Source organism: Natator depressus, chromosome 2 (assembly GCF_965152275.1).
Source record: "Natator depressus isolate rNatDep1 chromosome 2, rNatDep2.hap1, whole genome shotgun sequence".
Lineage (NCBI taxonomy): Eukaryota > Metazoa > Chordata > Testudines > Cheloniidae > Natator > Natator depressus.
In genome coordinates, this window is record NC_134235.1 from 251,989,457 (window position 1) to 252,002,574 (window position 13,118).

At 48.7% G+C, this 13,118-nt stretch overlaps 1 protein-coding gene across 5 annotated transcripts in view; it reads left to right on the top strand.

Moving 5' to 3' along the window:
- The first annotated feature begins 562 nt into the window (after positions 1 to 562).
- LOC141983330 (mitogen-activated protein kinase kinase kinase 3-like) overlaps positions 563 to 13,118 on the top strand; it is a 113,373-nt gene continuing 100,817 nt past the window's right edge. For all 5 annotated transcript variants that reach the window (XM_074946363.1, XM_074946366.1, XM_074946364.1 and 2 more), the window contains exon 1: positions 563 to 873. The gene's annotated coding sequence lies outside the window, so the exon portion shown is untranslated. The remainder of the gene's footprint in view (positions 874 to 13,118) is intronic.

Genomic DNA, 13,118 nt, shown 5'->3' on the forward strand with positions numbered 1-13,118 from the left:
TATATCAGTGAGTGGAGATGGTCCCTCAGTAATTGAGAATGAGGGTAGGTTGTCCATTTAGAAACATTCTGCACTGCATTGTAAGCCCAGGGATGCAGGGTTAGGGACGCCCTGTTTCCAAGCCTGTGTTGAGCAACCAGGTTCACAACTGCTGGAGCCGGGCCTCCCAGCCGTGCTAACGTGTCCATCCCGCAAGGCCCAGACCTTCTGACTCGGGCCAGTGGCTGGAGCTGAATCCACGCTGGCCTGGACCAGGGCCACAGGGCAACTTGGGCTCTAACCCCCAGCAGGCTCCTAGGACCCGGGTCCCGAGCACTTGCTGACCCGAGTGAGACTGATTTGTGTGTGGAGGGGGCTTGGGTTCAAACCTAAGCCAGGGTCAGGCTGGGCCTGCAGCGTGGCCACCCCAGGGCCCACAGGGCGGCGCCCGCCTCCCCCTGACTGCAAGGGGAGCAGCCCTCAGCCGGGACCGAACTCCCGGGGGCGGAGCCCGCCGGGCTCCCTGCCTCCGCCCCATTGGCCAGGGCAGCCCGGCGTCACCGCTTCCGGCCCCGCCCCCGCGGGCAGCTGTGCCACACCTGGCTGCAAAGTTTCCTCGCTCGCCGCGACTCGTCCCGTCCCGTGCGAGCGAGTGAAGCCCGCGGGCGCGACTTCTCGCGCGGCGGCCTCCGCACCTTGCCCCCGGGGATTATAGCAGGGGCGGCCCCGGGGCCGTCTGTGGCGTGGGCGCTGGCCCGGGGGAGGCATGGTCTGATCCGGAGCCCGGGCGCCGCTCTGGGTCCGTTCCGCCGGCTGCCTCCACCTCTCGCTGTTGCAGCCGCAGCAGGCGGTGCCCGCGATGGCGCGCCAGGTGTGAGGGAGGCGCTAGAAGAGGTAAGGGCCCCCCCCGCCACCCCCCAGGTCCTTGCATGGGTCCGCTCCTGTGTCTCTTTCTCCCCCCCCCCCTTCCGCCCCAGCCATGGGTTTTCCGTTCATGTGTCATTATTCAAAGTTGTGGTGTTATTCCCCACACACGCACGCACATAAACACACACCTACGCACACTTGGATTGCCGGCCTCCGGCATGGCGGTGTCCCCATGGGAGGGAACTGGTTGCACGAATAGTGAAAAGCCAGGAAAAGCAGCGGCTGCTGGGAGGCCTGGGGCGCATTCGGGAGCACTGGGGACGCTTGTTCGGTCCCGACCCGCGGTGACCCTGACGTTAACTCTGAGAAATGCATCTCTCAGTGTGCTGCGAAGCAGGCCCCGGCAGGTGAGGGCAGGGTTGTTAAACTTCTGGAGCTCCGCGGAGCATTTCAGGTGGACGCCTCTTATGGAGGCAGGGCGCAGTTCTCAATCCACTGAAGTTTCCCACCCCTCCTCTCTTCCAAGAGCGGCGTAGGTTTTGGTGATGAGATGTTGCTTTAATTTTTCCAGTCTTGCTAGTGAGATCACTGTATATTTTCCCCTGTAAATAACTTAAATATGTTTTTTTAATCTGTTTGATCTATCTGAGAAGTTGTGTGGAATCTGGAAAGCGCTGCTAAAACTGTCAGAGGTCTGGGGGGAGTGGAGAAAGGCACAGAAATGCCCATGTAAAATTGCGTTCTCTTTCTGTATACAAGCCTGGCTGGTCTGATCTCTTTGTTGCAGGGACCCTATCTCTGTTTTGTGGTTTGTACAGTGCCTAGCACTATGCGGTCCTGATCCATAACTGGGGCTTCTAGGCTCTCCTGAAATACAAATAATAATTCATGGGCCAAATTAATCTATTTTAGGCAACAACGGGATTGTTAGAGGAATGTATGCAATCATTGGGCCAAATGCAACCCCAGTGTAACTCTATTACCCTTTGCAGTCATTTGGTCCCTGATGATTTATCATAATAAGTGTACAAGTCCCTTTGTAAAGCATGCAAGCAGGCAGGGCTCCCTGCTCCAAACACCTGTTAATGTAAAGGTCTGATTCCTCAAGTCCATTGTGTGTGTGTAAAGTCATTGACATCAGAGAGCATTCCCCCATGCAGAGGGCTTGCAGAGTCTAACAAGAGCAGTGCAGCTACAGTTCAACCACAGAAGAAGCTCTGAGGTATAGTCAATGAGAGGGGTCAGTGGAGGAGGATTTGCGGCAGGCGTGGGTTTGAAGGAGGGATTTGTAGGAAGACAGAGGCTATTTGGCACAAGGGAAACTGTTCCAAGTGTGGGGGTGTGGCTTGAGCGATAGTCATTGCAAGCCAGTAGAGCTGGGAAATATGGCATGGGTTTCCCTCTCCACCCAGTTATATTTGAGCAGATTACAGCACAGAATCACTGTAGAATCATGAGTTGTGCCATGTTAGGACATACAGGTTGATGTTGCAGGAGAGTTTATTTTGCTAGCACCAAACTTGAGACAGGCTGGGCTGGACTGAGAGATGACGTGTAAGGGGCTAGAAGTTCATGCCAATACGTAGGCGTGAGTCTGAGGAAATATAAATTGGTGTATTATGTAAATAGAATAAGGTGTATATCTCACCAGCTAGATAAACCTCTGAATTTGTCCCACCTTCACTGAGTTTTCTGATGAGGTCCTCTTCCTCCTTATGTTTTAAAAGGGATCATTATCTGGTGTTGTTTTGCACATAGACCTGACCCTAGTTCATTGCGAGTCAGAGATTGCCTGCAGGAGGAGTTTTGCTTGAGTAAGGACAGAAAGCCAAATGCTCCCTTCCCCTTTTGCAAGTGCAGAGCAGAGGATGTGGCTGAGGATTGTGGAGCTGTGCAGTCCTAGAAGGAAGCAGGGTCCTGGAAGTATTGTAGAGGAACAAGACCTGGCCTCTGGCAGAGTTCCTAGGGTCTGTGCAGATTTTGGGTGATGCAAGGTTTTTTCCTGGGTTAACCCACCTGCCTGGTCCATGGAGGACAAGGAGTAGCATCCTGGCTGAATGGGTGGTAACTTGCTGAGTTTCCAGTCCCCTATACACAGCTTGCCACAGCTCTAGGCAGGAGCTTAGTTTAGGCAAAGAGAAGCATAGAACTGATGCCTAAGAACATTTCTGCATTCTCAAGTTCTGCAGGAGTTGAACTCCTCTGCAGCTTTGCAGATGCTTAGCTGTATTCATAAGGAATTTAGGGCTGAGGCGCTGTGTTATCCAGACCCCTGGATTTTATACTGGTTTCAGGTCTGCCCTGAGCCATTTGCAGAATTGGAGTTCATCTGTATAGTACTGCACAGTCTATTGCATTTACAGAGGCTTGATCACTTCTGAAAGAACCTCTGTTGGTGCCAGAATGCATGGTTGGGTTGGCCAGGCTGTTAGGTTGTGGATGTAAAGGTTCTTTTATGTGTTCTGTCTCTAAAATGGTTTCAGTGCCTTTAGTTTTTTCCATGTGGCTTAGTTTCCCATTCGAAACCCACAGCCACACTGTGTAAACATCCTAATAGGAGGGCTTGGTTTTTTCTTTCCCTTTGAGGCAATGAGAGGAGGTGCATCCTCCCATGCGGACACAGACTGGAACCTGGACTGGGGGGACTGCCTGCCGGGCGAGTGGGTCTACTTTGCTAGTAGCCAGTAGATCAGGGTAAAGCCTAAGGAATGTGCTGCCTCCTCTATCCCGTCCAAAGTGCTCATGTTGTCTGCTGCTGACGGGCATTATTGTGCTGTTTGACAGGCTTGAAATAAGTCCTGAATCTGCACTCCTAAGCTTGCCCCCCACCCCAAGGCAATAAGGTATGAAGGGTTATTCTACCAATCTGGGCCTCCCCAGGACTCTGCATGCTGACGCTGGGGACACAGAGAAGAGACAGACTCGCCCCTCCTTCCTACTCCTGTGCGGGTTAGCAGGATGCAGGGACCAGGCAGGAAGGGGTTAAGGGCTTTGAGTTCCAGTTGACTTGCCCCTCCACCCACGACACACCCTAGATTCTTAACTCTTTCCTGCCCAGTGCTTGAAACCTGCTGCAAACCCCAGAAGGGGTGGGGTTTTAAAGCCACTCTTCTCCAGTGACTTCAGCAGCCTCTTGCCACCTCCGGGTGGGGGGGTTTCAGTGGGACCAGGATTTGGCTGTGATGTTGTCAAGCCTTGGTGTGAGTATACTCGGTCCAAGTATCTCAGTGTCTTTTTTCCCCCCACCTACCTCCCAGATACCTATTAAATTACAAACTTAGAACAAAAAAAAATGTACAGAATGTCTGCTGTGTACCACACAGATGGAAAAATCATTTATGTAAGGATGAAGAGTGGAAAATATGGAATTCAGCTTGGATACTTTTTATTTCTCTCCGAGACCTCAAACACTATTCAGGCTTCCCAGAAAACTGTATATGACCCACTCATCCTGAGTCTAGCGGTGTATGGATTTACCGTGAACCTCTGCTTTTTTTTTTTTCTTTAAAGCAACACAAGACGAAATGACTAATCCTGCTGTCTTTGTGAATCCCTTAAGGAAAGCATCAAAGGAATAATATGGCTTGCAGCTGTAAGGCCTGAGTTACCCGTTGTGGCCGAGCAGTTAGTTGGCTACAGGACTTCACACCTGCTGCTCAGCAGTGCTTGCCAGCCAAGCTTGTGTTTCTTTTGTTGCAATCATCTGTATTGAACAAGTGTCGGTTTTCAGAGCTCTCCACATGGCTTAAGTGCTGCCATAAAAAATAAGATGGCGGAAAGCTCTGTGTTCCTGCCGCCCACCCCCGCACGACTTGACAGATATTTGAGCCTGCACCTAGTATTACATACTGTAAAGAGATCGGGATGGTGAGCCAATGGGATTGTCAGACTGGCTGACCTTTACTAAGGGGCTGTATAAGGAGTGGGAGTGGGGACGCCTGAGTTCTAGTCTTGAGTGCGCCATTTAGTGACAGCTCTTCTGTGGCTTGGTTTCCCTCTCTTTAAAATGGTAATGGTGATACTTAGCACAGGGTGCTGCGAGGCTGAGCTAGCGAAAGTTGCAAAGCGCTCTGAGATCCTTGGATGAAAGCCCCCATAGGAGTGCAAAATATTCTCTGTCCTGTAGAGTAAAATCTCTTCTCTTTGTGGTCTGAGACAGTGCCCATGAATGTGGAATCAGTGTGGCTTCTAGTGATGCCTAAGGCATTCTGAATGACTAAGTTGTATATGTGGTTCAGTCTCCATTCCTTTCCCTAGAAGGGGAAAGAAGATTCCTCTTCTGTTTGGGAGGGCAGTTGTCTGTGTTTGTTTGCGTGGTTGTTTTTTAATCTCTGCCTACTCCTGTGACTCTCTTAGAGTCTAACATTGCGATTGGACAACAGTGTGATGTTAATAATGCTCAACCACCAAATCACTGTGACCCAACTCTGACCTTTAGTAATAATACAAGGACTTTAACTGGTTAAGATCTTTTAAATCGGTACCCAGGGCTGCTTCTGTTGGAGTCGGTGGCAAAGTGCTGATTGCAGAAGTGCAGTCACCGTAGAGACTGGAGGGGCAGGGAGGTTGGCAGGAGTGCAAATGCTTGAGCTTTGTAACAGCAATACGAGACATCAGTCGGATAGTGAGCAGTTGGTGGGGGACGTATGCGCCCCACTCCCCATTAGCTGCATCACTGATTTCAGTGGGAGTAGGATTGCACCCTAGGAATGCAGCATGCAAATTGTCACATTTTATTATAAGGTTGGTCAAGCTGTGCCTGATGTCACAACCCTGTCACTCAGTGAGTTCCTTTCCTGGGGGAATACAGACAATCCTCATTGATACACACGGTTTGTTACTTGAAGGGCCAGCTGGGTGAACAGCTCCTTGTGCAAGGAGTCCCACTGAAGTCAACGGCAGTACTGGTGTGAGGAATTGCCCTGCCGTTGAAGGAAGGGCTTCACCATCTGGCCTTAAAACTTTCCACTGGCTCACCTTCCCCAGCAGCCGCGGTGGCAGGATCACAGATGCAGACAAGGTGCTGGTGGCGGCTGGCATTTTAAGCACCATCTCACCTAGACGTGCTCTAAAAATGCTGGACAACGTGGTGTCGGGAGCCCAGTGTACAGTAGCACTACTGCTGTGGTACCACTAAAACAGAGACTGCAGCAGTAGGAAAACTTGGGGCAAAAAACAGTCTGACCTCCTTGTCCAGTTCTTACTCAGCAAATCGCCCTGGAGCAGTCCAGACGGAGCAAGGAAGACGGAGCAAGGATTCCACACTGGGACTGTCGTAGTTAGAATGAGGAGAAGTTTGTCAGTTGAATATAAGCCCTCCTGTTCTACATGCTGTGGACTGGGGAGATAATTAGAGGTAGCCCAAGGAGAAGAAGCAGTGGCAGTGAGGAAGGAGGGTGGAGCTGAGCTGGGAGTTTGGCTCAGTGCCCCACGCAGCTGCCCAGGCTAAGTCCAACTGGTAGCGTGTGCAGAGGGTAGTGAAGAAGGACCTGATTCTGGAAAGGGTGGGGCCCACATATGGTATTAAGCAGGCATGACACCCAGTAATAAGTGTATGCAGGATCAGACCCTACGAAAGGATGGACAAATCTGCCCAGCCCCAGGAGGGGATTGGAGGCCAAATGATTCTGTCCAGGGGCACGCAGCCTGGAGTGTTTTATAGCTATTGGGGCATGGAAGTTGCACATTTAAAATAAGGGAAGAGGGGAGGTGTCCATGGACTAGGCAATGTAGCTAGTGGTGTGAGATTTTCTAGTTGTTAGGAAAGGGGCATCTTATGATCCTGGACCTACCTGCTCTGGGAAAGGGGTCAGTGCTTTGACAAGTCCTCTTACAAACCTCACAGAACCCAGCACTGATGAAACGTGCTAGCCTGACGGCTGCAGAGAGGGAAGCCTCTGGAGTATCCAGAGACCAATAGGTCTAGGATGGGTAGCGGCTGTGCAAGCTTTCCCCATGCTGACCCTTACCCCTGCCCTGGAGGGACTATTGTGTGAAGGTGAGTTGAGCTGCCACATCCCACCCTTTGTACTTGGACCCTTGCTAGCACTCTTAGCTACTAGTTAGTCCCAGTTGGGGTAGGTCTGTTGGGGCCACTTGTTCACTGGGAGATTTGTTGAGACCTACCAGACTCATCATAGTACATGTAAGCTACTGAACAGTGAGTTGTTTCGATATTGCTGTGTGTGTTGGTTACACAGTGCAAGAGTAGTGCATGGCACTTGGCACACCATGGGTCAGCTACTCGGATGGTGTAAATCATTATAGCTCCTTTGATTTACACCAGGACTTACACTGAGGATCTGACTCCAGACAGATTCCCTGCCCTAAGCAGCTTACAAGGGAAGTTAGGACTAGAACAATCATGGGAGATGATAATGCAGAGATGTGACTGTCCTGGCTTTCAGAGGTGCTACCTCTCCTCTTACCCCCCACTTGGTCTCTGAGTACACTGTAGGGGGCTAGTTTTTGATCTGTTAAAGTCCAATGAATTGAGGCCTGGTTACCTCCAAGATCATCTCTTGTGATCAGCAGAGGTGCTTGAGCTAACAGCCTTCTTTAAAAGAGAAGAGGTTGCTTGCTAGAAGAGAGTTCTTGATTCTGGAACTTGCCTGATAACCTTTAGGGCATGCTACAAAGTCTTATTTTTCACCCCTGCCCCCCCACAGCCTCTCTGCAGGGGGTGAGCTGGATGATACAGGTTGGCCAAATTGGAGATAGTGCCAATAATCCTCCAAATCTGGGAATGTGCCACTCTGAGTGGTTTTTGCGGGCTGCTTAAATTGAACACAAACCATAGATGAGGTACAGAGTCCTTGGGGAAAGGCCCATTGAATAAATCAATGCACAGATAGATAGTTGCCATTGTGCATGACCCAGATTCTGTCTTTGCATTTGCGTGGTTCCCATGGACTTGCTGAATGTGCCCAACCCTTTCTGTTTTATATTGTACGGGTTCCTATACCATGCTCATCAGTGTATATCTGAGTGCCTTCCAGCCGTGCATTGAGCCACGTGAGTAACATCTGTCCCGTGTTTGGTCTCTTCCCCACTGCCCAGGCGGAGAAGTATGTGCAGAGGTGTGTCTTGTTTTTCGGTTTTTAAATCTGTTTGCCAGGAGGGAATGGAGTCTCCTAGCCAACTAGAGATGGTAGGGAGCGTTGCCTACACTTTTGTGGGAGCCCACGCCCCAACACACATGCCTCCAAAGGCAGCGTCTGTGGCAAATTTCCAGAGAGCTCAGCAGTGGGGACTGGCAGAAGCCCGCCCTTCTAAGCTGTGTCACTGAACATCCCCTCAACTTCCCCTCCCCTCTTTGGCCAGATTCAGGTGTGTCATTGGTAGGCTATGAAGGAGTCCTCTTCTGCAGCCTCTCTCATTCAGAGATGGGAAGAGGGAAGACTTCATGCAAAGACGGACTGACCCCTGAGGGGCACAGGCAAAACGTCTGCGTATCTCTGCTGTTTATCTCTAGTTTGAGTCTGGGAAGCATCAGTAGATGGAATCTAGTTCTTCCTAAGCCCACGGTGTGGGAAGCTTATGGCCATTTGCCGCAACATTGCAGGGCTTGACAAATTTATGAGATCCTTGCTAGTCAGAAGAATAAATCTGCTAGCCAGGGACTGATTAAAAAATAGTGTGTGAGTGGGGGGGCCACCGGGGAGGTTCATAGGTTGTGCCCTGTTGAGAGGCCCGTTTCACCACCAGCAGCTGATGGGAAGGTGCTGAGATTCCTACAAGGCTGATGCCTCTGGTCTCTGCTTTTGAATCAGGCTCAGGCTAGCAGGTGTCTGGTTACGTGGAGCCGTGCTCCGGCTTGTGGAATAGGATACGGTATTGTCTCTTTCCTTCTCCTCCTCCCCATCCTTAGCCTCCCCTCTGTTGCTACTCTGCTTCCCCCCTCGGCTGCTACGGAGGGTGATGTTTGGGTCTGGACTGGGTTTGGACTTGGGTTTTGTGCTCAGCTTTGAGGGCAAATCGAGGCTAGCGTTCAGGTCTGGCTATCCGGGTGAGGCTTGAACCAGCACCAGGAAATGACACTGCTCCCTGTTTGGGATCTATCCTGGAGCCAGAACTGATGGGGCAGGAATGGATCTGGGATTTCAGGGTATTTGGGCCAAAATTCTGGTTTTGTTTCTAAACAGATGGTCCAGTTTGCTTTTTAAAAAAAAAAAAATGTAGAGAATCAGTGTGTGTGTGTGTGTGTGTGTGTGTGAAAAGTCAGTTGCTTATCTGGCATTACCAAAGCAAGGAGATGTTGCTTCCCCTAACTCATGAAATGCACTGTAGGCTCTTCTAAGAATGGGTGAGCTCATTATTTTGGCTTGGACTTGGCATCTGGTTTCCTTGGCAATCTTGGCGGGCGGGGGGAGGGGAGACTTCTAGGGAGGATGGGGCTGCAGGAGCAGATTTCTAAACTTGTTTCTTTGCATGAGTGTTGTGAAATCTTGGACTTGGCTAGAGTAAAACACAGAAGGTTTTGTGCATCACTAACTTTATGGAAAGGCTTGTAGATTTTAGATCCCTAGATATCTTAGGGTTTGTCTACATTTAAAATACTACAGCAGTACCCCTGTAGTGTTTCGGTGTAGACACTACCTATGCCGATGAGGAGAGAGCCTCTTGTTGACATAGGTAATCCACCTCCCGGCGAGGTGGTAGTTAGGTTGAGAGAAGAACTCTTCCAGTGACCTTGTGCTGCCTACACAAGGGGTTAGGTGAAAAATCCACACCCCAGAGAGATATAGCTCTACCAATGTAAATTCCTAGTGTAGACCAGTGTGTCTTATTTATTCACGCTGTGTCTTACTCGGCGGGGGGGAATACTAGATAACATGATGGAACTGGATCCCGTATGTTCCAAACAGTTGTTGTGATCTAGGCAATTAATTGAAAGGTAGAGAAGCAATTTTTATTTCTTTATTTAGGAAATCTACCAATCACAGATCATGTGGAAACAGCAAATAAAATCCCAGCAGTATGGATTCAAATAAAATGTTTGCTGAAATATGAGATGGCTAGTTTTAGCAGATTGTAAGAAGAAGCTGTATCAACACAGCGTATGGGAGACTAGCAAAAGGATTTAGTTTATTTTCTGCAGTGTTAGGTTAGTACGTTGCTCAGTTCCTCCTCTGTGAGTATATAAGGCCTGATTTTCTTTAGTGTAAATCAAAAGTGACACCACTGCAGTCAGGCAAGTTAAACTGGAGTAAGACTGGCATGAGGGGAGAATCAAGGCTATAATATTTGCATGATATTCTGGATCGTGAAGAGTCCCAAAATTCTTTATGAACCTTACAAACAGGATTCTCTTCAGCAGCCAGCGGACTGCAGCTACCTCTGGAGTGGAAGATCAGCTGGTTAACAGAGCCTAGCAACACATCTTAGGGCTGGAAGTGAGGCTAAAATAGGGAAAGAAGAAGTTAAAAATTACTTAGACAAGTTAGAGGTCTTTGTCATCAGGGCCTGATGAAATACATCCTACTCAAGAAACTGACTGAGGAGGTATCTGAGCAATTAGTGATCCTCTTTGAAAAGTCGTGGAAGATGGGAGAGATTCCAGAGGACTGGAAAAGGGCAAATGTAGTGCCCAGCTATAAAAAGGGAAATAAGGACAACCCAGGGAATTACAGACCAGTCATCTTAACTTTCTTAACCTGGAAAGATAATGGAGCGAATAATTAAGCAATCTATTTGTAAACATCTAGAAGACAAGTCAGCATGGATTTCTCAAGAACAAATCATGTCAAACCAACCTAGTAGCTTTCTTTGACAGGTAACAAGCCTTATGGGTTGGGGGGGGGGAGGAGGAGGAGGAAGTGGTAGATGTGGTATATCTTGACTTTAATAAGTCTTCTGATACTGTCTCATATGACCTTCTCATAAACAAACTAGGGAAATACAACCTAGATGGAGCTACTATAAGGTGCATGCATAGGTGGTTGGAAAACTGTTCCCAGAGGGTAGTTATCAGTGGTTCACAGTCAAGCTGGAAGGGCATATTGAGCAGGGTCCTGCAGAGATCAGTTCTGGGTCCGATTCTGTTCAATATCTTCACCAATGATTTAGATAATGGCATAGAGAGTATGCTGATAAAATTTGCGGATGATACCAAGCTGGGAGGGGTTGCAAGTGCTTTGGAAGATAGGATTAAAACTCAAAATGATCTGGACAAACTGGAGAAGTGGTCTGAAGAAAACAAGATGAAATTCAATAAGGACAAATGCAAAGTACTCCGCTTAGGAAGGAACAATCAGTTAAGACAAAATGGGAAATGGCTGTCTAGGAAGGAGTGCTGCAGAAGGGGATCGGGGGTGGGGGGGCATAGTGAATCTCAAACTATATATGAGTCGAGTGTTAAACCATTGTGGGGGGAAAAAAAAAAGCAAACCCTAATTCTTGGATGTATTAGCAGGAGTGTTGTAAGCATAGGCGCCAACTCCTGAGCACCCACGGAAAAAAATGGTGTGTGCTAAGCACCCACCAGCAGCCCCCCATCAGTGCCTCCCACCCACTGGCGGTCCCACCGATCAGGGTCTTCCCCCTCTCTCCCAGCGCCTCCCCTGGCTGCAGATCAGCTGTGCCGCAGTGTGCAGGAGGTGCTGGGGAAGGGGAGAGGATGAGAAGAGGCTGGGAAGAGGTGGGGTGGGAGCTTGGAGGAAGGGGTGGGAGCAGGGCAGGGCCTGAGGTGGAGCCAGAGGGGGAGCACTCCCTGGCACATTAGAAAGTCGGCACCTATGGTTGTAAGCAAGACACGAGAAATAATTCTTCCACTCTACTCTGTGCTGATTAGGTTTCAGCTGGAGTATTGTGTCCAGTTCTGGGCGCCACATTTCAGGAAAGATGTGGACAAATTGGAGAAAGTCCAGAGAAGAGCAACAAAAATGATTAGAAGTCTAGAAAGCATAATCTGTGAGGGAAGATTGAAAAAATTGTTTGTTTAGTTTGGAAAAGAGAAGACTGAGCAGGGACATAACAGTTTTCAAGTACATAAAAGGTTGTTACGAGGAGGGAGAGAAATTATTCTCCTTAACCTCAGAGGATAGGATAAGAAGCAATGGGCTTAAATTGCAGCAAGGGCGGTTTAGGTTGGACATTAGGAAAAACTTCCTGTCAGGGTGAATAAGCACTGGAATAAATTGCCTACGGAGGTTGTAGAATCTCCATCACTGGAGATTTTTAAGAGCAGTTTAGATAAACACCTGTCAGGGATGTTCAAGGCTAGGTAATATTTAGTCGTGCCGGGGAGTGGACTAGATGACCTCTCAAGGTCCCTTCCAGTCCTATGATTATGAAGATGTCTTCGCAGGAGCAATTCTAGGTAGGTAGAGTGCAACTGGGATATATCCAGACCATTGGGTTTAGCGCTCCTGTCTCTTGCTGGAGATTGAAAAATGGTGGCAGCATTTAAACCATGCTTCAGGTAGGGCTTGTAAAGATCCCTGTACGTAAGTGTTTGATGCCAGGTAGTGTTGCTAATCAGCATTGATGGAAATCTTCTGTGCATGTATTCTGCTAGCCCTTTGTCTGTGGCTAAACATCCCAGGTATGACTGGTAGAAACATGCCCAATGTGTTGGTGAAACTCTGGTTCTCTACTGAGTACAGGAGATCCTTGGTGGAACAGCAGAAACACAGCAAGGTAACTGGCCAACCAGCAGGCAAGGAGTTACCAGCAAACAATGTTACTGAACAGGTTTATATTTACTTCCTTGTGATCCTAAAGATGAGAGAATTTCAAAATCCGACAGCATTTGCCATCAAAGAATGAGGCTTCCTTTTCATGCTTAAGTGAATATCATGCAAGACAGGAACAGCTGACTTGTTATCTCAGCCTGGGCAGTGAGTGGAAACCAAATTTTTGTGCCTTAAAAACTGGCACGGCCAGATTCTCAGCTACTATAAATTGGTGTAGCTCATTGAAGAGACTGGTACTGTATTCACTTACATCAACTGGATCTGGGTCTGCAGATGTTGCCTTAAAATACACTGCTCAAGAAGAACACTTAAGAACATAAAGCTATCTTTTTAAATCCCCCAAATTGCTTTTTAAGCTGAGGTTTTTCATGGCTGCCCCCAAATATATAGTTTTTGAAAAATACAAGGATCTCGGTGATTTACAAATCTTGTTGAATTAAGCCTCGCAATAACCTAGTGAAGGAAAGAAGTAAAATCTTGTTTGGCTGTTGTTGTTCGTTTGTATTGTGGTAGCACCTACCAGCCACAGCCACGAGCAAGGCCTCATTATGCTAGGTGCAGCACAAACACAGTACA